A 25,126-nucleotide genomic window follows, 5' to 3' on the forward strand; every position below is an offset into this window, starting at 1 on the left:
TTTAGCTTCTGCGTGTGGGGCTTGGAATGCTCATCAAGATTGTAAATTGGCCCGATGCATCAAAATCCATGGTGAGCGTAGGTGGAGGGAGCAAGAGGAATAGTAGAGGAGGAAACAGAATAGGAAGAAATGGTGGCAGTTCCTCAATTTAGACATCGCTCAAGGTGCTGGATCCAAAATCAGTTGAATATCCATAAGCATTCCCAATGGCTCACGTGGTAAAGAAAGGGGGAGGGCAGATTAAAAGTTGAAGCTAAAGTAACAGCAAGTCTTTGGAGTAAAGAAGAGTGTTGGTTGGGCATTCAGAGCAGCAAACAACACTAAATCAAATTCAATGGCAAGCTGCATCAAATTTCCTTCTCCTCACGTGCCCCCCATATTCCTCCAACAAGGCTGCGTGGTATGCTGCAAAGTATGCAGAGGATGTTAACGTGGATGGTGGGAGGGGGCATTTAAAAGGTTTTCAAACTCTAGCATATATCAAATCTCACTCCTCCTCCCTCTGTGTGGCTTGGAATTAGAAGAACCTGCGTGGTAATGGAGCTGAACTTGGTGGCAGCATTAAAGTTTATTGCAACAAATGCAAACGCCATTGATTCCTCCAGATCCTTCAGCGTGGCATGGGAAGGAGGCAAACTCAAAAGCTTTAAACCAAATTGCATTGGAAAATGAAACTTCTAGGCAATCACTCAGAGAACTCTTCAAAATGAAGCTCCGGGCTTAAAATGAATTATCCCACATTGGCTGGGAAGTGTTCATTTTTAATGTTTATAAGTTAAAATGCACTATACTATAATGTCTAAGCCATAAAGGCTTTTGACAAATGGTGCCTATGGGCACCTAAGGTGGGCCCATGTGTGAGCATGCTTCCCGAGGTGACATAGGAGTTGACTAGACGATGACTAAGTGGACCCCACATAGGCACGCTTCCCGAGGCAAACAGGCCAAATTTTGCAGACGAAGGCCGGGTTAACGAGCGAGCAAGTCCAAGAGAGATCAACGATGCGTGCTATTTCACGAAGGGAAGATGCACGTCGTTTAAACCCTGCAAAATAGCGAAAGTGAATGAGAGCCGTCCATGTGTCGTGATAGGTGGCAGTCCAGCAGGCGGGTCCCAGTGAGGTGGCACACAGTTGGCGCACAGGTGGCAGTCCTGTGGTGATGACGTGGTGGCCAAGTGGTAGTGACGAAGCAGATGACGTGGTGATGATGAGCTGTCATCCCAGGTGGCATCCGATCAACCCCATCGACCAATCAGAGGCCGCCACGTGGCAAAGTGTCAGAGCACATATGGAGGCAAAAATTTTTAATTTTAAATTGTTTATTATATAGTTTAGACTATATCAATAAATGAAAAATTTAAACGTTTGAGCACATTGAGGAATTAATTCGCCCAGGACTCAATTTTTGGCCAAGGTATAAAGTGTTATATATTTTCGGAAAGCTCTCAGAGTGAGGAATCTGACTATGAGGTTAATTTTGGCAAATGTGTGATATTTTGGATGCAGTTTTCACGGGAACAAAATTCAGTTAGAGAAGGGACACTTGGCAATTCAGTTGCAGATTTGTTTTTCTTCCCTCAGCTTTTTATTCTGATTTCTTCTCAGTTGTAAGGGTTCCAGAATTCTGTGAGAATGACTCCAGTTTTCATGGCTTCCAATTTTTGAGCATTCTTGAAGATTGTATAGGGCAGGGCTTTTCCTTCAGTAATGGAGTTCAATTCTTGTTATAGGTGTTTTTAGTTGCAGGGTCTTGTGTATGTAAGGCATACATAAATTCACACAGGATTGTCTCTAGATTTGTATTTCCATTTTATCAAATCAGATCCTCAAGGAGGATGAAATTTGTTATCTCAAGGAGATAGTTATGATTGTTTGCAGGGATTCTTCAAGGAAGGATTTAAATTCTACAATAAATCATAAAAAATGGAATATAGTTTCAAGATCTGATGATTTTGTGAATGATCTTAGTAATGCATTTATGCAAGGCATTAATGCATGGATATTTAATAATGAAGATGGATTTGCAATCAAAGCTTTCATTTATAGTTTGATGTATGACTCTGTTTCCCTTGGATAAGGCACTGATCTTGCAATTAAAGGGGTTCTCAAACCAATTTAAAATCCAATCAGAATACCTTTAGTTTGTGTTATGTTTTGAAATATTTCATCTATCTCATGCTCAAGTACAGTTGAGTTTTATGTGTAGATCTAGCCCATCTGCAATAAACTACTTGTTTTGGAGCCTTAGTGAGATCTATCTGTTTATGTTGATGCTGTCATAGATGTGTAATAGGTTTAATTCTAAGCATCAAAGGTATACCCGCCTAGGTTTTGCAGAGCTTGAAGAGTAGAAGGATTCATATCCTTGTCATGTTGTCCAAGCCCTGAAGTTCTTCATAGATTGAACTGGCTACTTCATAGATCAATTGCAGGTGTTCTTGGGTTATCACTTTTGGTTAACAACAAAAATGGCAACTCTGTTGGGGAATAAATGGATGTAAATGCTTGATTGATATGGTTAGAGGTTGAATGTGTTCCTAGTCCTGTCAATTTCATATCCAGCCAGTCTATCCTTGGTGTATGCACAGAGTGTAAATTGGTTTCATGGTGAAGAAAATGCTCCTTGTTTTGGATCTGCAGAATGATATGTGTTTCATATCATACTTTATGAAGGAGTAACAGTGAATGCATGGTTGAAAATTGTGAGAAGTTCTTTCAGCTGTATGTGAATTTTTCCCAATTCCTTAGTTGGGTGGCGACTCTGTGGTTCATACCAGTATTGAACAACCTGGAAGAGTGTTTGTTGCAATGAGATCAAAGGAGTAAAGAGAATAAAATTTGTGATTGAATGGTTTTGCTGTTCAAAATATCCTCTGTGCAAGAGGTGGCGACTCTGATGTAAAAGACCATGCTGAAAGTGGAAGTTAATCTCTGGATCTACAAGTTTTATACAATTGCAAAATCTCTAGGTATTTTCAGAGGTTTCAAATGCAAAACAATTTCTTCTGAAAGTTTGAATTACTAAAATAGTTTTCCCACTCAGTGAACAGCACTAGTCTAGAGGGAAAAGGAGAATCTCAAAATCCATTTGCATATTTATTCTGCTGAAATGTCTAGAGTATATGTTCTTCAGTTGTAGTATGCAAATGTGGAAGAACGTAATGTCAAGCAGTGTTATGAATAGATCAGTATAAGGATACTTGCTTGAAGTTTTCTATCCAAAATTTTATAATCATTTGTGGAAGTAAGAAAAATGAATAGTGAAGTTTTTCAGTCTTGTGTATTTCCACATAAAGCCATGCCTAGTAAACCAGAACAACCATATAATAGGAGAAGTTTCATCATGAACCATTATGCTGCTCTAAATTTCAGAGATATTCCAGGTTACCCAAATCCCATACCCACAGAAATTAGAAAGTATTTGCCAATTTTCAGTGGGAAGAAATCAGAATCAGCATGTCAACATGTTAAAAGATTTTCAGATTTGATAGGAGAGTTTGAAATTTGCCAAGAAGATGTATGCATGAAATTGTTTATTCAGTCATTGAAAGAGGATGCAAGAGATTGGTTCTCTTTTTTACCAGGGAATTCTATTACCTCATGGGAAGAATTGATTTCAGATTTCATGGAGCAATTCGATGAGAAGGTGAGTGATTCTGACTCGTTGAAAGAATTCACTTATATACAAATCAGGAAAGATGAATTGGTACCAACATTTAACATCAGATTTTCACAAGCATTGGCTAAAATTTCCAGAAAGTATAAGTTTGATGATATGGTATGTCTGGATATTTATATGAGTGCTTTTGGTAAGAAGATGGGTTTCCTATTGAGGAACAAAGAACCTAAGACTTTGCATGAAGCCTTTAACACAGCTAGGGACATTGAAAATAATTTGAAATTCGGGATAGCCAAGAGATCTGTGTCTGCTGTAGTTTCTTATCAAAATGCCTTCAATGGTGAAATACCATGTGAAGCTCAACCAATCATTCCTTGTTTAGGTACATCCAGCTCCGCAGTTCCAAATGGTCTTGTTGATACATGTGCTTCAAATTTGAATGAGAGTCAAGATCCTCCACTGTTAATGTCGATCTCTTCTCATAGTGATGATGGAATGATTAGTGTGCAATGTTGTAATAATGCTGATGCAGAGATTGATATATACAAGGGATATGTACCATTTGATCTGCATGCTGGTTATGCTAACTATGTGACTGCAAATTATCAAGTTAATCATGCATCTCCTAAGGTTAACAATAATGAAAATTATGGTAATGATGACCATCTATCTTTAAATGTTGCTGATGTATTTGATGTTCAAATACCAAATACTGAAGGATTACCAAATGTTGTTGATTATGTAAGTGAAGTTGTGAAATATGATGAAAATCAGATTTTGGTTAAGTCTGATAAATCTGAAAATGAAATTGTGAATGATGTGGATAATTTGTTCAGTGTAAGTATACTCAGTGATGAATGTGTTTCAGAGTGGGGTGGTGTTGCTGATTATGAGGATAATGAGTTTTATTCCCAGCACCCTGAAGGTATGCAAGTGAACAATGAAGATCAATTTCAGGATGAGAATGATCTTGGCACAAGTGTTTCACTTTCTTTTGATCAGCAAATGAATGCCAGTTATTCAGCTGAAAGTGGTTATTAGAATTCTTATTATTCATCTTGTGAAAGATGATGTAATAGAAAACCAAATTATGTACCTTAGTTATGAATCTGTAAATGAAAGTGTTTTTGAAGATAAGAATGTATGTGACAGTGCTCGTAATGTTCTTTTTTAAGATTTAAATGAACCCACACTTCAATGCTTTCAAAATTTCAAGTACCATGATGAGGATGTGAATGTTGATAATACGCTTGAAACGGATTTGGAGTTCTTTGCTTTTGATACAAATATCCATGGTGCTGATTTCATTGATGAGAATGATGAAGTTTCCCCTTGTGCGGAACAAATTTGTAATGCCGATGTAGTTTCGAACATCAGTAGCATGGGTTGTGTTATCACTGTTTTAAAATTGGGTTCTTCTTTTCCCATAATTGGCTATGGTACTTTGAAAATTTTCCGAATAAGGTGTAATCCCAAGTGCTTCAGCTTCGTTCTAAACCTTAGGGGTTTAAGGGTTTTGATTTTTTTTAGATTTTATCCTTTTGTTAAACCCTTTGGTTTCTAATCTTCTGTTCCTTTATTCACTTAAGTTATGGGTCACGGGGTCGTAGGAAGTGTCCCCCCTTGTTTTTTGGCCTAGGCGGCTACGTTGATTATTTGAAAAATTTATGCCTTGTATGCTTTTCTTCTAAAGTCGTCGGCCCAGTAAATGCCGATCAATTTAAGAGATGATCCGACGGTCCGCGCTATTTCGCGAGGGTAAAATGCTCACCCTTTAGGCCCGCGAAATAGCGAGAATGAACGAGGGTCGTCCATGTGTCATGACGGAGAAAGTAAAGGGTGTAGCTGTCAGAGGTGGTTGGAGCCCCGTGGCTTTCTTCTGGCGTATTAAAAGGTAGCACATGGCACAAGTCACTATAGTCAGCGGGTTAGGATTAAAGGTTCAAAGTGGGCCCCAGAAATGAGTCGGGACGCAGGTGGAGATGACCTGGCAGGTACAACTGTTAACAATTTATTGAGACTTCGTGGCTCCTTCTAGCAAATGACAGAGTGACAAGTCAACTCTGAAAGTGACAAGGTGCTAGGTGTCCATGACGGGTCAGCGGGCCCACATCTCCTGAGAGCCTTCTCAGAGAGTTAAATGCTGGTCAACTTAAAAGATGATCCAACGGCCCGCGCTATTTCGCAAGGGTAAAATGCTCGCCCTTTAAGCCCGCGAAATAGCAAGAGTTAATGAGAGCCATCCACGTGTCATGATGATGACATGAGAGATAGACTTGTTGAGATGAAAGTGGAGCCCCTCGTGGCTTCTTTTGGGCGAATGAGAAAATGACAAGTCAGTGCCGCAGGTGACTGGATGCTAGGTGTCCATGACAGGTCAGTGGGCCCACCATTCCTGAAAGCTTTTTAAGAGGGTTAAATGCCGATTAACTGCAGAAGTGATCCAATGGCCCGTGCTATTTCGCAAGGGTAATGCTCACCCTTTAAGCCCACGAAATAGCGAGAGTTAACAAGAGCCGTCCACATGTCATGATGATGACATGGTCAAAAAGTGAGCCCGTCACAGTATAAAGAAAGACACGCGGTCAGTATCAAGTGGAATGCAAAGGGATTTCTAAAGCCAATGGTTGGGTGTCACGTGGTATTATGTAGCCAATAGAAAAGCGGGACCCAGATTAAAGACAAAGCCGTCAATAACGAAAGGTAATAGTGAAACACTTGCAGGAATGTTATGACCCGTTGGAGCGAAAAATACGAATTCTCGTATGAATTTGATTTTGAAGGGATGGCCGGAGCATGCGGAATCAATGTTATAGTTAAGGCCCTGAGTACAAGTATTTGATTTTCTAACAACCTAGTAAAGATATCTTTTAAAAGATTTTGCAGGAGAGTAGATGCATGGTGATCGTTTTCAAATACAGAGTAAGAGATCACAAAAATTTTGTAAGAAAACGCTACAGAAATTTATCTGAGCTTTTCCAAAATAAATGGAGAATCAGAACTTCTTGTAACATCTCTTCAAATGAATATCAATATACAGGCTATCAGTTTTGAGTAGAGCTTTGTGTTGTCTTCAAGTTTGTTCACAAATCTACTTACTGTTTTCATTCTGAATAATCCAGGATTTTTCTGTTTGAATGGAGTTGCAAAGCAATCTCAGTATAAGTGTTTGTTAGCTTTTCTCTTTAGGAGGGAAATTAAATACGCGGGATCACTTATACCAGTAAATTATTTGGAAAGAACTTTGAATTTTGAGGACCATAGTTTAGTTTGAAATGATTGAATTCTTGTATGTGTCAGGCATATGCAAGGATTAGTGGAAACCAAGCTAATAGGAAGCATAAAGATATATTGTTTTAAGAGTTTTATTTGAGTTTAGGTAGCTCTGAAGCCTTGGATAAAGCACTGGTATTAATCGAGGTTGTTTATTGCATGCTTTGTTGATCAAAATGCTGAAGTTAAGTATCGTTCCATTCTTTATTTTCAGTTGATTTCAAGGTGAACAAATCCATTGGTTTGCTATGGGTTTATTGTTTGAAAGTGTGAACTTAGTTGACAAAGGTATACCCACCTGGGCTCCAAGGAAGCCCGAAGTGTAGAAGGTTTAATCAAACCTTGTCATATGTTGTCTCTGAGATTTCCTTATCTTTGATGTCTCTTCTGCACCCAGTTTAAATCATATTATTCTAAGGACATTGAAGGGAATCAGATTTTAGTTACAACAAAAGTGGCGACTCTGCTGGGGACAGTTATAAAAAAGGTATAGACACAGATCTGTGCCGAGACTTCTGGACAATATCGTTGTGTGTTTGTGGGTAAGACTGCTTGTTTTTATTTTTCCCATAGTTTTGTGGGTTGCGACTCTGTTACTTTTGAACCAGTCCTTGTGAGATACAAATTTTCTAAAAGAAAGACAAGCGAGATGTAAGGAAATAAGAACACAAGATCATTCATGAAGAAACATCCTCATGAAACCTTGCAAGAAGGTCTGCCAGAACAGTCACGAAGAGGCCAGAAGAGATCTGTGATGCATGAGCCATCAAATGCTGCGTGGGTGCAGAAAAACAATAATACTGGTAAGATACCTGATCAACCTATCTATGCAAAGTCAAATTCATCTTCTAGAGATTCAGAGCATGATATTTTAGGTTTCCATTCAGGATTGTTTGGAAATATTGATGATGCACCTGCTTTAAATCGAGATCTATCTCATGCTAGTGTTTCTGCAAAAGATAGAACCAGTTCAAATGCAATTAGGCACTCTGTTCTTAGGACAATAGATGGGAACATTAGCTTAATTGACATAGATCAAATTAATGCATCAGACTCTGAAGAAAACTACCCTGATGAGGATAAAATGTCTCAAGAGATTGAAGATTTAAACAAAAGAGTCCATTATTTAATCTCCCTAAGAGCCCAAAAGGAGGCAAATAAGGAAAAGGAAGTTAAAGCTAAATTGATGGAGAGAGATAGGCTCCTTAGACAAATAGCTGATCTTGAAGTGCTTGCTAAAGAAAAGGAAAAAAGTGATGAGGAAGGCCCAGTGGTTAGGGAGATCCTAATCCCTAGGATTAGACCAGCTTCTAAATCAGTAGCCCAGCCAATTAAGGAAGCATTTAATAACTCCCAGCTTCCTAAAGTCAATCTAGACAAAGGAAAACAGATATGGGTAGATGATGAAGTAGAATCTAAAACCGCAGAAGGGATTTCTCATAGGATCCTAGCACATGAGAGAGAGATGGAAAGGATGAGAAAGGAAAAGGAAGACCTCCAAATGGAATGGAAAAAGGCCGAGTTAGAAGCAGCAAATCAGGAAGTGAAAAGAAAGATTAGTTACTTAAAAGCTCCCCCTATTACATTCCCATCGGAAGATCTTAGCAAGCCTAATCCCCAACACATTTCTTTTCCTCAGGTCAATACTCAACCTGCAATACATGCTAATATTGCCTCAGCAAGCCAAAGACCCCCAAATACACAGTACACCCAAACATCTCAATCTCCAATTCCAAAAGCTAAAATGATCATGGGAAATAATAGTACTATTTCCCCTTTTCAAAGAAGGCCAATTAATCTAGAACAATATAGGCAATTGTTTTTTGATGGGATCCCAGGGTATCCGAATCATGTCCCCACTGAGCTAAGAGACAGACTCCACAAGTTTACTGGGAACAATGCAGTCAGTGCAGAGGAACATTTGAAATCTTTTGGGGATTTGATAAATGATTATGAGATAGCAGATGAAGATGTTATTATGAAACTATTTGTTCAATCCCTGGTTGATGATGCAAGGGATTGGTACAAAGGTCTTCCAGTAGCTAGCATAGGTTCATGGGAAGATTTCAAAAATTGCTTTCAAGAACAGTATGGTGATAAGACTAATGTGAGTTTCATGCTGAATGAGTTCAATAACATTAGAAAATCTGAAAATGAAATAGTCGCTGACTTCAATGCTAGATTCCAGAAAGCTATGCATAGATTGTATCAGGTAATGAGGCTAGATGACAATATGTGTCTTAATACATACTACACTGCATTTGATTCCAAAATGGATTATATCTTGAGAGATAAAAATCCTCATAACCTGAGGGATGCTTTTAGAATTGCCATAAATGTAGAAAGTAATAGGAAAGCGTCTGGAAAATTAGGAAGAAGGACAGATGGTAGACTATGGCATGAAACCAAACAGCAACCTAACAAAGTTGCTAAAGAGGAGGATAAAATAGAAAAATTAGTTACGGCTATGAAAGATTTGACTGCTAAGGTCAACAAAAATGATAAGTCCCATTATAACTGGCAAGATAGACCTCCTAGATTACATGACATGCCATACAATACAAATTGGAAGGATGGTAAACCCCAAGTTGAGAAGCCTAAAATTGCTCAAAGCCAAGATAGACCAGATCCTTTAAAAGGGAAAACTGTTAATAATATAGAAAATACTCCTTGGTGTATTGCTTGTGATGGACCACATTCTCCTCATCAGTGTGCAGTAGCTCAAGCTCTGGAAGAATCTATGAGGCCAGAAGCAGAACCTAACATTAATATGTTTGAAACCATCATAGAAAGTGATGAGGAATCTATGCATAGTGAATATAGTGATGTGCTAGATGATGAAAGGATAGTACAAGGACAGTTAACCTTAGGTTGGCATCCTACATTGAATGTGGTAACAATTGAAGATGAAGAAGTTCATCTTAGGAGGCCTAGTGAGGAAGAAGTTAAAAATCTCACTAAGGCTGCAATCGCCAAAGAAAAACATAATTACAATCTGAGAAGCACTAAGAGAGACACTGATCAAGGTGAACCAGGTTCCATGTTTGTAAAAGAAGTTACAAAGAAAGGGGCATCCAGCAGTGTTACTGCTATTCCCAAAGATAGTCAAGAAAAAGAGGAACAAGTTAAAGACTTAAAGGTATAGATGTCAAAAATGCTGGTGAAGTACAAAAGGCAGAGATAATAAAAAAGGCCAGTCAATTCAAAATAGAAAAGGTTAAGGTTAATACTGAGAAATGTAATAATTCTACATTTGATATGGCCCAAGCTTTAACTCAAATGAAAGTCACTGTTCCATTAATAGAAATACTAAAGATTAAAGAACATAAGGATGCAGCTTTGTCTTTATTCTCTGGTATATCTGATAGTGACTCGGTATTACCCACTAGTTCGGATAAATTTGGAAAGGATCAAGAGTTCCAAACCCCAGAGGTATATGTGGGAACCACTATCACTTAGGAGCCTTCTCAGGTAGATCCCTTCTATGTTACTTTGCTAGTTAATAACCGGTTGATTAAAAATTGCATGATAGATTCAAGAGTAGCTGCTAATGTAATGCCCTATGGTGTTATGAAAGAACTAGGGTTATCAGTAACCACTATGTATGGGAAATGTTATGCCATGGATAACAGAGAAGTGCCTGTGATAGGTACAATGAAAGATGTAGAAGTAAAAATAGCTGCATTTCCTGAAGCCACTTATAAAATGGATGTTATTGTTACTAATACTAAACCCCACTATGGTATGTTACTTTCTAGGCAATGGACAGCAGCAGTTGGGGGAAATGTTCAACTAGACTTGTCTTATGCTACTATTCCTATTGGTGGCAATCAGGTCAAACTATACAGGGAGCCACGAGCTCCTAAGGTAATTGAAAATGTGGACCCTGGTATGCTTAATTGTATGATTGATGTGGATTTAGATAACTTCAGACTTTAACCAGTATCACCTCAATTGAGGAACACTGACCCAATCGTAGTCGAGCTACAAGCACAGCAGTATGGGTTGTGGTAGATGTATTTTGATGGAGCTTACTCCAAAGAAGGATCTGGAGCAGGGGTTCTTTTTGTGTCCCCTTCAGGTATAACTTTTAAATATTCATTCTTATTGGCATTCCAGTGCATGAATAATACTGCAGAGTATGAAGCCCTATTATTAGGACTTGAGGTAGCAAAAAAGCATGGAATCCAACTGTTGAAAGTAATGGGGGATTCAGAGTTGGTTGTCTCTCAGGTGAGATCTAAATATGCATCCAAGAATGATAAATTGAAGCAATATAAGCATGTTGTTTGGGATGTTATTGAATATTTTGATGCATTTTCTATCAATTGGATAGAGCGAACAAAAAATATCATGGCAGATTTCCTAGCTAATGTTGCTTTAAAAAATGATGATGCAACGCTAACTGGTATTTCCACTATGGAAATAAAATCTAGGCCGGCCATCCCTGATAATGTATATAATTGGCAAGTTTTTGCTGATGATGAAGATATTCTTAGGTTCATCCAATGTGTTGATGATTATGATGGACAGAAGATTGATTGCAATGCATTGGTGGAAGTGGTGGATGATAGGGAGGCAGTGTTTGGAAATGATATTGTCCAGTTGGAAACCAACGAGATACCTAAAGGATTGGTGGAGCTAGAAAGTATGTTCACTTATAATGATAGTCATTTACACTAGCAATCTACCACCAAGTTAGAAGAGTTGGAGGAGGTGAACCTGGGGATAGAATCATTCCCCAAGTTGGTATATATTGGAAAGAAATTACCCCCCCATGTTAGGACTAACCTTATCAATTTATTGAAAAGGTATAAGCATGTTTTTTCTTGGTCTTATGAAGACCTAAAGGCATATAGACAAGATCTTTTTCAGCATGAAGTTCCCTTACTTCCAGATGCTAAGCCTTTCAGACAGAAACAGAGACCTATCAACCCCTTATTAGAAACTAAAATGCAACAAGAGTTGACTAAATTGAGAGAAGGGGGGATTATCAAACCAATAAGACATTCTTCATGGGTCTCTAATCTGGTCCCAGTAAGAAAGAAGAATGGAGACATCAGATTGTGTGTTGATTTTAGGAATCTTAATGTTGCTTCTTTAAAAGATAATTATTCATCCCCAAATATGGAAGCAATGCTACAAAGAGTGACAGGATGTGATCTTTTATCCATGATGGATGGTTTTTCAGGATACAATCAAGTGCTAGTAAAGGAGTCTGAACAGTTTAAAACAACTTTCACTACTCCATGGGGAACCTATGTATATGTGAGAATGTCGTTTGGATTAAAAAATGCAGGAGCTACATTTCAGAGAGCTATGGATGTGGCTTTTAAGGAATTCATAAATATCATTATGGTGGTTTACCAAGATGATCTAACCTGCTTCTCAAAGAAAGCTGATGATCATTGTGGACATCTAGAGAAGGTGTTCGATAAAGCCTTGGAATTTGGTGTATCACTGAACCCCAAGAAATGTCATTTTGGGGTCACTGAAGGAAAGTTACTGGGACACATAGTTTCCAAGGAAGGGATAAGAATAGACCCTGAGAGAATTGAAGCAATCAACAGAGTGCTTGAACCTAAAAATGTGAAAGGAATCCAGTCTTTTTTAGGCAAAGTGAATTTTGTCAGGAGATTCATTGCGAACTTTGCTGAGATAGTGAAGCCTATTGTCAAGTTGCTCAAGAAGGACGCAAAGTTTAATTGGGATCAAGAAGCTTCAAAAGCTTTTGATGAGATTAAGAAGGCAATCCAGGAAGCACCAGTGTTGAAATCCCCGGATTATGGTAAGCCTTTTTCTCTGTTTTCTTTTGCCTCATATCACACGGTGGCTGCAATATTATTACAAAAGGACAATGAAGGATATGAACATCCCATAGCTTTCTATAGTAAATCTTTGCAAGTGGCAGAACTAAAATATGAAACCATGGAAAAACAAGCTTATGCCTTAGTTAAAGCTGTTAAAGCTTTTAGGCCATATCTGGTGAATGCAAACATCATTGCTTATGTTCCACATGCTGCAGTTAAAGATATTTTGTCTCAGTCTGAGGTTACTGGGAAGAGATGTAGATGGATTAATAGAATTCAAGAGTTCAATTTGGAAATAAAGGTCACTAAATTGGTGAGAGGGTTAGGTTTGGCTAAGCTCATGACTGAGTCAAATCTCATGAATGTAGAAATACACAATGTTGAGGTTGAAGATACTTTGGTTACTAGTATTGAGAGACAACCGTGGTATACAGAGGTAATCCAAGTATTGAAAGGTAACATACTGCTAGAAGAAATGACACACAATCAAAGGAGAACTTTGAAGCTCGAGTCTCAAAAGTATGTGCTCATTCAGGGTGATCTTTTCTGGAGAAAAAGAGATGGGGAGTTCCTAATGTGTTTAGATGAATTTCAAGCTAAACAAGTATTAATTGAAATGCATGATGGAGTATGTGGAGGTCACTATTCTGCTAAGACTACTGCTGGTAAGATAATACGGGCTAGGTATTATTGGCCTACTTTATTTAAAGATACTCATGCATATGTTCGAAGATGTGATCCATGTGAAAGATTTTCTTCTAAGCTCAAGTATGAAGGAGCCTTACCCTTAAATCCAGTCTCTGTAGAAGCTCCTTTTGTCCAATGGGGCATTGATTTTATTGGAGAAATTGTTGAGAAGTCAGGAAGAGGTCATGAATGGATTATCGTGGCCACTGATTATTTTACCAAATGGATAGAAGCCATCCCTACAAAAAGAGCTACTAGTAAAATTGTCATTGATTTCCTGATGGATAATATTGTGACTAGATTTGGAACACCTGCGAAATTGGTAATGGATAATGCTATGTGTTTTAGATCAGAAGAATTTGTAAGTTTTTGCAATAGTCACGGTATACTCATGTCATACTCATCACCTTATCACCCTCAGGGGAATGGACAGGCAGAATCCAACAATAAAAGCCTGTTGAATATCATCAAGAAAATTTTAGAAGAAAACAAGAGATCTTGAGATCAAAAGTTGAAATTAGCTCTGTGGGCAAATAGAATAACAGTTAAAAGATCCATTGGAATGTCACCTTTTGAGTTGGTTTATGGTACCCAAGCCAGATTACCAGTAAATAACCTTCTTCCAGTATATAAGTTTTTGCAGGATGAGGACATGGAAATATCTGAACCAATGGAGAATAGAATGATCCAAATTGTGGAAATGGTGGAGCTTAGGACTTCTGCCCATAAGAAAAATCAGAAAATCCAGTTGTAGTCAAAGTATCTTTTTGATAAAAGGACATCCTTAAGGAAGTTTCAAATTGATGACATGGTTCTTCAGTGGAATGCAAAAGGACAGGATAAAGGAAAGCATAAAAAATTTGAATCATTATGGATTGGCCCTTTTGTGGTTTGTGTCTTGAATGGTAAGGATTCATATTTTTTGAAGAATATGAATGATGAAATGCAGGAATTTCCAGTGCATGGACAATTCCTTAAGCATTATTTCTCTTAATGTCCATGCACGGTAGGTCCTTTGTTTGTATATATTTTGTTTTCTTTCCTGCTTTCCTGGTTTTGGTCTGTGTTTTGGTCTGTTTCTCTAGAGTTTCTAAGTTTTCTTCTGTTGATCACACAATCAACCATCCCCAGTCAGAGCCGCTGTTATCACTGTTTTAAAATTGGGTTCTTCTTTTCCCATAATTGGCTATGGTACTTTGAAAATTTTCCGAATAAGGTGTAATCCCAAGTGCTTCAGCTTTGTTCTAAACCTTAGGGGTTTAAGGGTTTTGATTTTGTTTAGATTTTATCCTTTTGTTAAACCCTTTGGTTTCTAATCTTCTATTACTTTATTCACTTAAGTTATGGGTCGCGGGGTCAGAGGAAGTGTCCCCCCTTGTTTTTTGGCCTAGGCGGCTACGTTGATTATTTGAAAAATTTATGCCTTGTATGCTTTTCTTCTGAAGTCGTCGGGCTAGTAAATGCCGATCAATTTAAGAGACGATCCAACAGTCCGCGCTATTTTGCAAGGGTAAAATGCTCACCCTTTAGGCCCGCGAAATAGCGAGAATGAACGAGGGCCATCCATGTGTCATGACGGAGAAAGTAAAAGGTGTAGGTGTCAGAGGTGGTTGGAGCCCCTTGGCTTTCTTCTGGCATATTAAAAGGTAGCACGTGGCACAAGTCACTATAGTCAGCGGGTTAGGATTAAAGGTTCAAAGTGGGCCCCAGAAATGAGTCGGGACGCAGGTGGAGATGACCTGGCAGGTACAGCTGTTAGCAATTTATTGAGACTTCGTGGCTCCTTCTAGCAAATGACAGAGTGACAAGTTAGCTCCGAAAGTGACAAGGCGCCAGGTGTCCATGACGGGTCAGCGGGCCCACATCTCCTGAGAGCCTTCTTAGAGAGTTAAATGCTGGTCAACTTAAAAGATGATCCAACAGCCCGCGCTATTTTGCAAGGGTAAAATGCTCGCCCTTTAAGCCCGCGAAATAGCGAGAGTTAATGAGAGTCGTCCATGTGTCATGATGATGACGTGAGAGATAGACCTGTTGAGATGAAAGTGAGGCCCCTCGTGGCTTCTTTTGGGTGAATGAGAAAATGACAAGTCGGCGCCGCAGGTGACTGGATGCCAGGTGTCCATGACAGGTCAGCGGGCCCACCATTCCTGAAAGCTTTTTAAAAGGGTTAAATGTCGATTAACTGTAGAAGTGATCCAACGGCCTGCACTATTTCGCAAGGGTAAAATGCTCACCCTTTAAGCCTGCGAAATAGCAAGAGTTAACAAGAGCCGTCCACGTGTCATGATGATGACATGGTCAAAAAGTGAGCCTGTCACAGTATAAAGAAAGACACGCGGTCAGTATCAAGTGGAATGCGAAGGGATTTCTAAAGCCAATGGTTGGGTGTCGCGTGGTATTATGTAGCCAATAGAAAAGCGGGACCCAGATTAAAGACAAAGCCCTCAATAACGAAAGGTAACAGTGAAACACTTGTAGGAATGTTATGACCCGTTGGAGTGAAAAATACGAATTCTCGTATGAATTTGATTTTAAAGGGACGGCCGGAGCATGCAGAATCAATGTTATAGTTAAGGCCCTGAGTACACGTATTTTATTTTCTAACAACCTAGTAAAGATATCTTTTAAAAGATTTTGCAGGAGAGTAGATGCATGGTGATCGTTTTCAAATACAGAGTAAGAGATCACAAAAATTTTGTAAGAAAACACTGCAGAAATTTATCTGAGCTTTTCCAAAATAAATGGAGAATCAGAACTTCTTGTAACATCTCTTCAAATGAATATCAATATACAGGCTATCAGTTTTGAGTAGAGCTTTGTGTTGTCTTCAAGTTTGTTCACAAATCTACTTACTGTTTTCATTCTGAATAATCCAGGATTTTTCTGTTTGAATGGAGTTGCAAAGCAATCTCAGTATAAGTGTTTGTTAGCTTTTCTCTTTAGGAGGACAATTAAATACGCGGGATCACTTATACCAGTAAATTCTTTGGAAAGAACTTTGAATTTGGAGGACCATAGTTTAGTTTGAAATGATTGAATTCTTGTATGTGTCAGGCATATGCAATGATTAGTGGAAACCAAGCTGATAGGAAGCATAAAGATATATTGTTTTAAGAGTTTTATTTGAGTTTAGGTAACTCTGAAACCCTGGATAAAGCACTGGTATTAATCGAGGTTGTTTATTGCATGCTTTGTTGATCAAAATGCTGAAGTTAAGTATCGTTCCATTCTTTATTTTCAGTTGATTTCAAGGTGAACAAATCCACTGGTTTCCAGACTGGTTTGTTGTGGGTTTATTGTTTGAAAGTGTGAACTTAGTTGACAAAGGTATACCCACCTGGGCTCCAAGGAAGCCCGAAGTGTAGAAGGTTTAATCAAACCTTGTCATATGTTGTCTCTGAGATTTCCTTATCTTTGATGTCTCTTCTGCACCCAGTTTAAATCATATTACTCTAAGGAAATTGAAGGGAATCAGATTTTAGTTACAATAGGTTGTAAGAAAATACTTCATGATGAAGACAAGAGGCATGGGTTATGTTATGAGTTTTTCAGACCACAAATGGAAGTGTTTCAGGTACACATAAGTCTAGATGAAGAAGATTTAGCTGAGGATTTGCTTCAGCCAGAGGTATGCATTCTTTTTCATGAATGGGATGTTGAGAATGCAGAGGTTTTCAATTGGATAAGCGAGGATAGTGTGAGGTGTGATCAGCATAGTGAAGTATCACATCCGGATTGTAATATTCGTGTTCCTTGTTTGCATCAGTTGGTTTGCAGTATCCCTCATTCTATTGATTTAAATGATAATAAGGTATGTGCTGATGAGTTTTACAATATTGAAAATGAATGTTTTACTTTTAGAGTTCAGCATGATCATGTCCTTGCAAATGGTAGAATTGATCAGGATAGTGAAGTGTATTGCAGCTTGAGGGAAAACCCTTATGGTGAATTGCCTCATGGTTTTACTTGTGTTGAAGTAGTGTGTGATTACAAAGTTCAGAATCAGATAAGGGGTAAGCACACTAGCTGTTCCAGTAATGAAACAAAAGAGGTGGATTTTAAAAGCTATGCTCAGTTGTTACTGGAAGGTGCCTTTGTTTGGATCATGGTATCAAGTGATGAAAATCAGATTTTTGACAGAGGTAAATGCTAAGATTGATGGAGCAGCTTGTATTCAGTTTTAAGCATGTTTGTATCTCTTGTACAGTCACTTTGCTTCAGTTGTGTGGTTTTCAATAAGGTGCCCTGCTATTTGGGTAGAATAAGGAAGCCCTGTTTTGAGAAGAGAAGAATTGAGAGAAGAATGATCCGTTTTTGGGTGGTCTGCTTAACCAAAGATATCTGGATTCTTGTGTTGATCTTGCAATCAACCATCCCCAGTCAGAGCCACTGTTGGGAGTATTTAAAACTGAGTCAAGTTTATAAGCCCATTTCAAAATTTTGCCCTGCATTTCCAAATGATTAAAATAAGTCAGTTTGAATGGCCTAGTTAGCAAGGGGGTAAAATGGAGCCGGTTGATTTTCTAAGGGTAAGGCTCGGGATTCATGTCCCACACCTTTCATTTGGCCTATGCAGTGATGTGCAACTTTTAGAATTCATTTTGGATAAGTTTATGAGGTACCCATTTTGAGGGGTGAGCTGGAAGTGCATTTTAGGCACAAATGCAGATTTTATGGAGTAGCCTTCTTTGAGCGATTACATCTTTTGCCCTGTTGATCGTCATGAAAAAATTCAAAATGGATTAAATTTTATGAATTAATGTGAGTCACCCTTCAAAATTTCAGGTCTTGACGAATCCATTTGCTTAGTTTTCAAAACCGAATCCGTTTGCAGTTTGTGTGTTTTGGCAAGTCCCTGTTTCGACAGCTAGTCGGAGCGCTGTTTTGCACAATTGTAAAACTTGCCTCAGTAAGCACCATGCCAAAGTATTTCTTCTAGGTTGATGTCAGTATAAATGGTGAGCTACGCTTCAAATTTCAAGCCTTTATCAATCCGTTTGATTGTTTTTCAAAAGGACTCATTTTGCCATCAAATTCAGTTATCCGCACTTCCAGTGTTAGATCAGTTAATGTAGCCGTTTTGGTGAGCATGCCGTTTGCATCCTGTCAGTCGGGTGATCAAACTGAGAATTCAAAGATTTAATATGTACTTAAAGGTACCTATGTTCTGAATTTGAGAGCCTACGGAGGTCATTTGATATTTTTGAGAAAGACATCATGTGTTGCCAGAACATTGACTTCATCAGGTCCGCAGTGACGACAAAGCCAGTTGGCCATTTTCGGAAATTAATATCTCTTCACTCGGGACTCGTCTTGAGAAACCGTTTGGTAGATGTCATCCTTGTATATCAAAGTACATGCCTGTCAGATGGCGAGCTCCAGAAAGGTGTTTTGACAGGTTTGAAAATTACGTCTTCGCGATTAAATGCGAAAATTGTGGCGCAATTGCCTGAAAGTTGCAAAATACAATTTTATGATCCAAAAATGATGCTGATAATTCCCAAAGGTATATTTGAGGTCCGTGAAGATATTCCAGAGGCCAGTTGTATGAAAATGAAAATTTTTTTTTAGTCGGACCCACTTTGGGACCCGACCTGGCTTGATTGCAATTTGCCAGTGGAATGGTGAGAGGTGACTCCAGTTTATTGGTCATTAATGGATTGATGGTGTATGTCTTGCATATTAGTTTTAAGCCTCAAACATTTCAGAGAGATATTTCCACCAATGTTTTATATATTAAAAAATGTGAAGGCTTCAGGTCAAATGAATGGCGAATGCATGTTGTCAAGTTGAATGCATGTCTCCAGGACAGTGTTCCTACCTCCATGAAGTGTTGCAGCAGCTACAAAAGCTTTCAAACAAATGCATGTGCAACAGTCTTTCAATGAAAGGCCTTTGGTAGGTGTAAGGTTTTAAGTCCACTTTTTGCCCATTTTAGCTTCTGCGTGTGGGGCTTGGAATGCTCATCAAGATTGTAAATTGGCCCGATGCATCAAAATCCATGGTGAGTGTAGGTGGAGGGAGCAAGAGGAATAGTAGAGGAGGCAACAGAATAGGAAGAAATGGTGGCAGTTCCTCAATTTAGACATCGCTCAAGGTGCTGGATCCAAAATCAGTTGAATATCCATAACCATTCCCAATGGTTCACGTGGTAAAGAAAGGGGGAGGGCAGATTAAAAGTTGAAGCTAAAGTAATAGCATGTCTTATGGAGTAAAGAAGAGTGTTGGTTGGGCATTCAGAGCAGCAAACAACACTAAACCAAATTCAATGGCAAGCTGCATCAAATTTCCTTCTCCTCACGTGCCCCCCATATTCCTCCAACAAGGCTGCGTGGTATGCTGCAAAGTATGCAAAGGATGTTAACGTGGATGGTGGGAGGGGGCATTTAAAAGGTTTTCAAACTCAAGCATATATCAAATCTCACTCCTCCTCCCTCTGTGTGGCTTGGAATTAGAAGAACCTGCGTGGTAATGGAGTTGAACTTGGTGGCAGCATTAAAGTTTATTGCAACAAATGCAAACGCCATTGATTCCTCCAGATCCTTCAGCGTGGCATGGGAAGGAGGCAAACTCAAAAGCTTTAAACCAAATCGCATTGGAAAATGAAACTTCCAGGCAATCACTCAGAGAACTCTTCAAAATGAAGCTCCGGGCTTAAAATGAATTATCCCACATTGGCTGGGAAGTGTTCATTTTTAATGTTTATAAGTTAAAACGCACTATACTATAATGTCTAAGCCATAAAGGCTTTTGACAAATGGTGCCTATGGGTGCCTAAGGCGGGCCCATGTGCGAGCACGCTTCCTGAGGCGACAGAGGAGTTGACTGGATGACGACCGAGTGGACCCCACGTAGGCATGCTTCCCAAGGCAAACTGGCCAAATTTTGCATACGAAGGCCGGGTTAATGAGCGAGCAAGTCCGAGAGAGATCAACGATGCACGCTATTTCGCGAAGGGAAGATGCATGTCGTTTAAACCCTGTGAAATAGCGAAAGTGAACGAGAGCCTTCCACGTGTCGTGATAGGTGGCAGTCCAGCAGGCGGGTCCCAGTGAGGTGGCACACAGTTGGCGCACAAGTGGCAGTCCAGTGGCGATGACGTGGTGGCCAAGTGGTAGTGACGAAGCAGATGACGTGGTGATGATGAGGTGTCATCCCAGTTGGCGTCTGGTCAAACCCATCGACCAATCAAAGGCCGCCATGTGGCAAAGTGTCAGAGCACATATGGAGGCAAAAATTTTAAATTTTAAATTGTTTATTATATAGTTTAGACTATATCAATAAATGAAAAATTTAAATGTTTGAGCACATTGAGGAATTAATTCGCCCAGGACTCAATTTTTGGCCAAGGTATAAAGTGTTATATATTTTCGGAAAGCTCTCGGAGTGAGGAATCTGACAATGAGGTTAATTTTGGCAAATGTGGGATATTTTGGATGCAGTTTTCATGGGAATGAAATTTAGTTAGAGAAGGGACACTTGGCAATTCAGTTGCAGATTTGTTTTTCTTCCATCAGCTTTTTATTCTGATTTCTTCTCAGTTGCAAGGGTTCCAGAATTCTGTGAGAATGACTCCAGTTTTCATGGCTTCCAATTTTGAGCATTCTTGAAGATTGTATAGGGCAGGGCTTTTCCTTCAGTAATGGAGTTCAATTCTTGTTATAGGTGTTTTTAGTTGCAGGGTCTTGTGTATGTAAGGCATACATAAATTCACACAAGATTGTCTCTATATTTGTATTTCCATTTTATCAAATCAGATCCTCAAGGAGGATGAAATTTGTTATCTCAAGGAGATAGTTATGATTGTTTGCAGGGATTCTTCAAGGAAGGATTTAAATTCTACAATAAATCATAAAAAATGGAATATAGTTTCAAGATCTGATGATTTTGTGAATGATCTTAGTAATGCATTTATGCAAGGCATTAATGCATGGATATTTAATAATGAAGATGGATTTGCAATTGAAGCTTTCATTTATAGTTTGATGTATGACTCTGTTTCCCTTGGATAAGGCACTGATCTTGCAATTAAAGGGGTTCTCAAACCAATTTAAAATCCAATCAGAATACCTTTAGTTTGTGTTATGTTTTGAAATATTTCATCTATCTCATGCTCAAGTACAGTTGAGTTTTATGTGTAGATCTAGCGCATCTGCAATAAACTACTTGTTTTGGAGCCTTAGTGAGATCTATCTGTTTATGTTGATGCTGTCATAGATGTGTAATAGGTTTAATTCTAAGCATCAAAGGTATACCCGCCTAGGTTTTGTAGAGCCTGAAGAGTAGAAGGATTCATATCCTTGTCATGTTGTCCAAGCCCTAAAGTTCTTCATAGATTGAATTGGCTACTTCATAGATCAATTGCAGGTGTTCTTGGGTTATCACTTTTGGTGAACAACATGCCCTTCTTCCAATTTTTGTAGAAGAGGCTAGTTACCATTCCATCGTAGTTGTGGATTCTGTCTATGAAGCTTGAAAGACCACCCTTCTACAAAATTTCCCACACCTCTTCTTTCTATCACCACTCCTTGCAACTACTTGGCTCATATCGTCTCCCATTTCCGCCCATGGTGTCGTTTCTCATAGCCAAATTTTGAAATTTATAGAACTGATAAAACAACGTGCTTTTCGGAGCTAAAACAAATACCCAGAAAGCATGTGTGACTTTAAAGATCTGATAGATAATAAAACAAGTTTTGCTGGGTTTGATGTTATAATGAGTGATTTTCTCATTATAGAAGTAACTCGAGGTGCTTACATCAGTACTTTTCATAATTACCCTATCAATCAAGAGTCTTTGGGGTACTTTGATATCTTTCATCAATTATGATTTTTCTAACATCTTTGAATAGACCACTCTCACCCATCCACGTGGTAATAGTCTCATTCTTAACTGCCACATTTGCAGCCCAATCAGCAGAACAGTTGGCCTCCCGATAGATATGGGATATATGGCATTTTTAAAGGTTCTAATGATGTCAATAGCAGAAATAATTATATTGTGAATCAACCATGAGGGCTTTGAAGTCCCATTGAGGCACTTAATTATATTATTGGAGTCCCCTTTTATCCAAAGATAGGGGCAGTTCCATTTTTTGGCTAGGATAATGCCTTGAAGGGCTGCCATAGCTTCCGCTTTATGATTGGTTTGAGTACCAATAGGGACAGCAATCATACCTTTGCAAATGCCTCTGTAATCTCTTAGAATAGCTCCACAGCCTGAAGGACCTGGATTTCCTTTGGCTGCACCATCGAAATTGATTTTGAGCCAGCCTTGGGGAGGGGTTTTCCATTTAGCTTCAAGCCTTTTATTGTAGCTGAGATTAGGACCATCAGTGAACTTCATATTCCATGCTCTTAAGATATTTGACTCCAGGGAGTTATTTGAGTAACAAGAAACCTCCATGATTCCCATATTTTCCTAGATAGCCCTTTGAATTTTCTAAAAAATAGTGTCTTGTTTTAGGGACACATCCCTGAATATTCAGTTGTTTCTTTCTTTCCAAAGACCCCACAAAATGTGAGGAAGAGAGAGCTGCCACATACATCTTAGAAAATAATTAGTCCATTGAATTTGCTAGGAGGAGAACAAATCTCTGATGTTACTAGGAAACACCCAAGCTAAACTAAAGCTCTTGAGGAAACTTTCCCAAATAGAGGCTGAGAAGGAACAGTGGAGGGCAAGATGGTCCACTGACTCTTCCTCTTGAAAGCACAACACACACCTATTTGGAAGGGAAAAGCCTCTGCATTTTAGGTTGTCAACAGTAAGGATCTTATTTTGGAGGATAGTCCAGAAGAAAAAAATGATTTTGGGAGTGAGACCTTTTAACCAAGCTTTAGACCAGTAAGGATTTATAGGAGGGGCAGGGATAGGATACAATACATTGAAGACACAGTTAAGATGCCTTTGGGATCATGTTTCCAAATCAGGGAGTCCTCTTCCTTATTCAACCAAATAACAGACAATTGGGTTTTGAGCTTAGAGAGGCTAGGGTGAATACTATCAATGTTCTACCAATTGTTCCCATCCCAGTAATCTGCCACTAAGGAGCCAAAAGAGCCAATACAGGAAGGGGCATGGGAGGCCCACTCATGGGAATCCAAAAGGGGTTTATCAAAAAGCCAGGGATCCTCCCAGAATCTAACTTTTCTACCATTTCCAAGTTTCCATATCACTCCTTTAGCAATCACATCTTTACATTTAGAAACATGGTTCCAAATATGGGATCCATTTATGCTAAAATCCAAATTAAGAAAAGAAGAGAGAGAAGAAGATAGAAGAGAATACTTACTTCTCCAAATTTTGCACCATTCAGAATCAGAATGAAACCATCTCCAGGCTTGTTTGGACAAGAGAGATTCATTTAAAGTGTGAATCCTCCTGAGCCCCAGACCACCTTTGCTTTTCGGCCTACAGACCTGATCCCATGCCACCAAGGACATTCTTTGCTTTTCCTCAACCCCAGACCATAGGAATCTTCTTTGAATTTTCTCAATAGCTTCAACATACTTGACTGGAATTCTGAATAGGCTAAAAGCATAAATAGGGATACTTTGAAGAGTAGCCTTAAGGAGAAGGAGCTTACCCGCTTGACTTAAAAGGGCCCCTTTCCAACCTGCAAGTTTTTTGTGAAATTTATCAACTAGAGAACTCCAAAAGGAGGCAAGAGGGGCAATCCCCATGGGGAGTCCAAGATAGGTAGCAGGAAGGTCAGCAATCTTACACTCCAGAATTCTACTGATCCTATGTTGTCTTCTCTCAGGAGTATTAATGAAAAAGACATCACTTTTGGTTTAGTTAATAAGCTGCCCCGTTGCAGATGCAAAATTGCACAAGGTACTCTTCAGTACTTTAGCTTCTGAGATGCTTGATTCCCCCATAATTATTGTATCATCAACAAACTGTTGGTGTGAACAAATAAGGTTAGCAGAAGAAGGTTGGAGGCCCTTAAAGGATCCTTGCTACACCAAATTTTCCATGGTCTGACCAAAGCATTCTACCAAAATAATGAAAAGGATGGGGGAGATAGGATCTCCTTGCCTAAGACCTCTCGTTGCTTGGAAAAAAGTTGAAGGAGAACCATTGACAAGAACAGCAAAGGATGCAGATGTGATAAGTTGGGAGAAAAGATCCACAACTCTAAGGGCAAACCCAAAAGAAGTGAGAACTTTCTCAAGAAGAGACCAATCAACCCTATCATAGGCTTTGGAGAGGTCAAGCTTAAGGATGAGACCCTGCTTCTTAGCTCTAACAAGAAAGTGAATATTCTTGTGAACTATAATAATGGAATCGAGAATTTGTCTTCCAGGAACAAACCCATTCTGTTTGTATTTAATTAAGGTAGGGAGGATAGACAAAAGTCTAGAAGTCAGGACCTTAGATATGATCTTGTAAAAGGAGTTGCAGAGGCCAATAGGTCTGAACTTGTCCAAAGAGTCAGCACCTTGAATCTTGGGGATGAGAGCAATAAAAGTACCATTGATTTCTTTCAAGAGTTTTCTAGCCCCAAAGAATTCCTTAACCCCATTGGCTACATCAATCCCAACAATGTCCCAAAACTCTTGAAAAAAGAACATCAGGAAACCATCAAGTCCAGGTGCTTTGTTTCCATCAAAGGAGAAAACAACATTTTTAATTTCTAAGATAGATGGAATGGAAGAGAGGAAGGCATTATTTTGGGCATCAATGAGACAAGGGATGTTTTGAAGAAAAAAGGATTGAGCTTCAGCAT

This window comes from Cryptomeria japonica, chromosome 6 (assembly GCF_030272615.1).
Source record: "Cryptomeria japonica chromosome 6, Sugi_1.0, whole genome shotgun sequence".
NCBI lineage: Eukaryota > Viridiplantae > Streptophyta > Pinopsida > Cupressales > Cupressaceae > Cryptomeria > Cryptomeria japonica.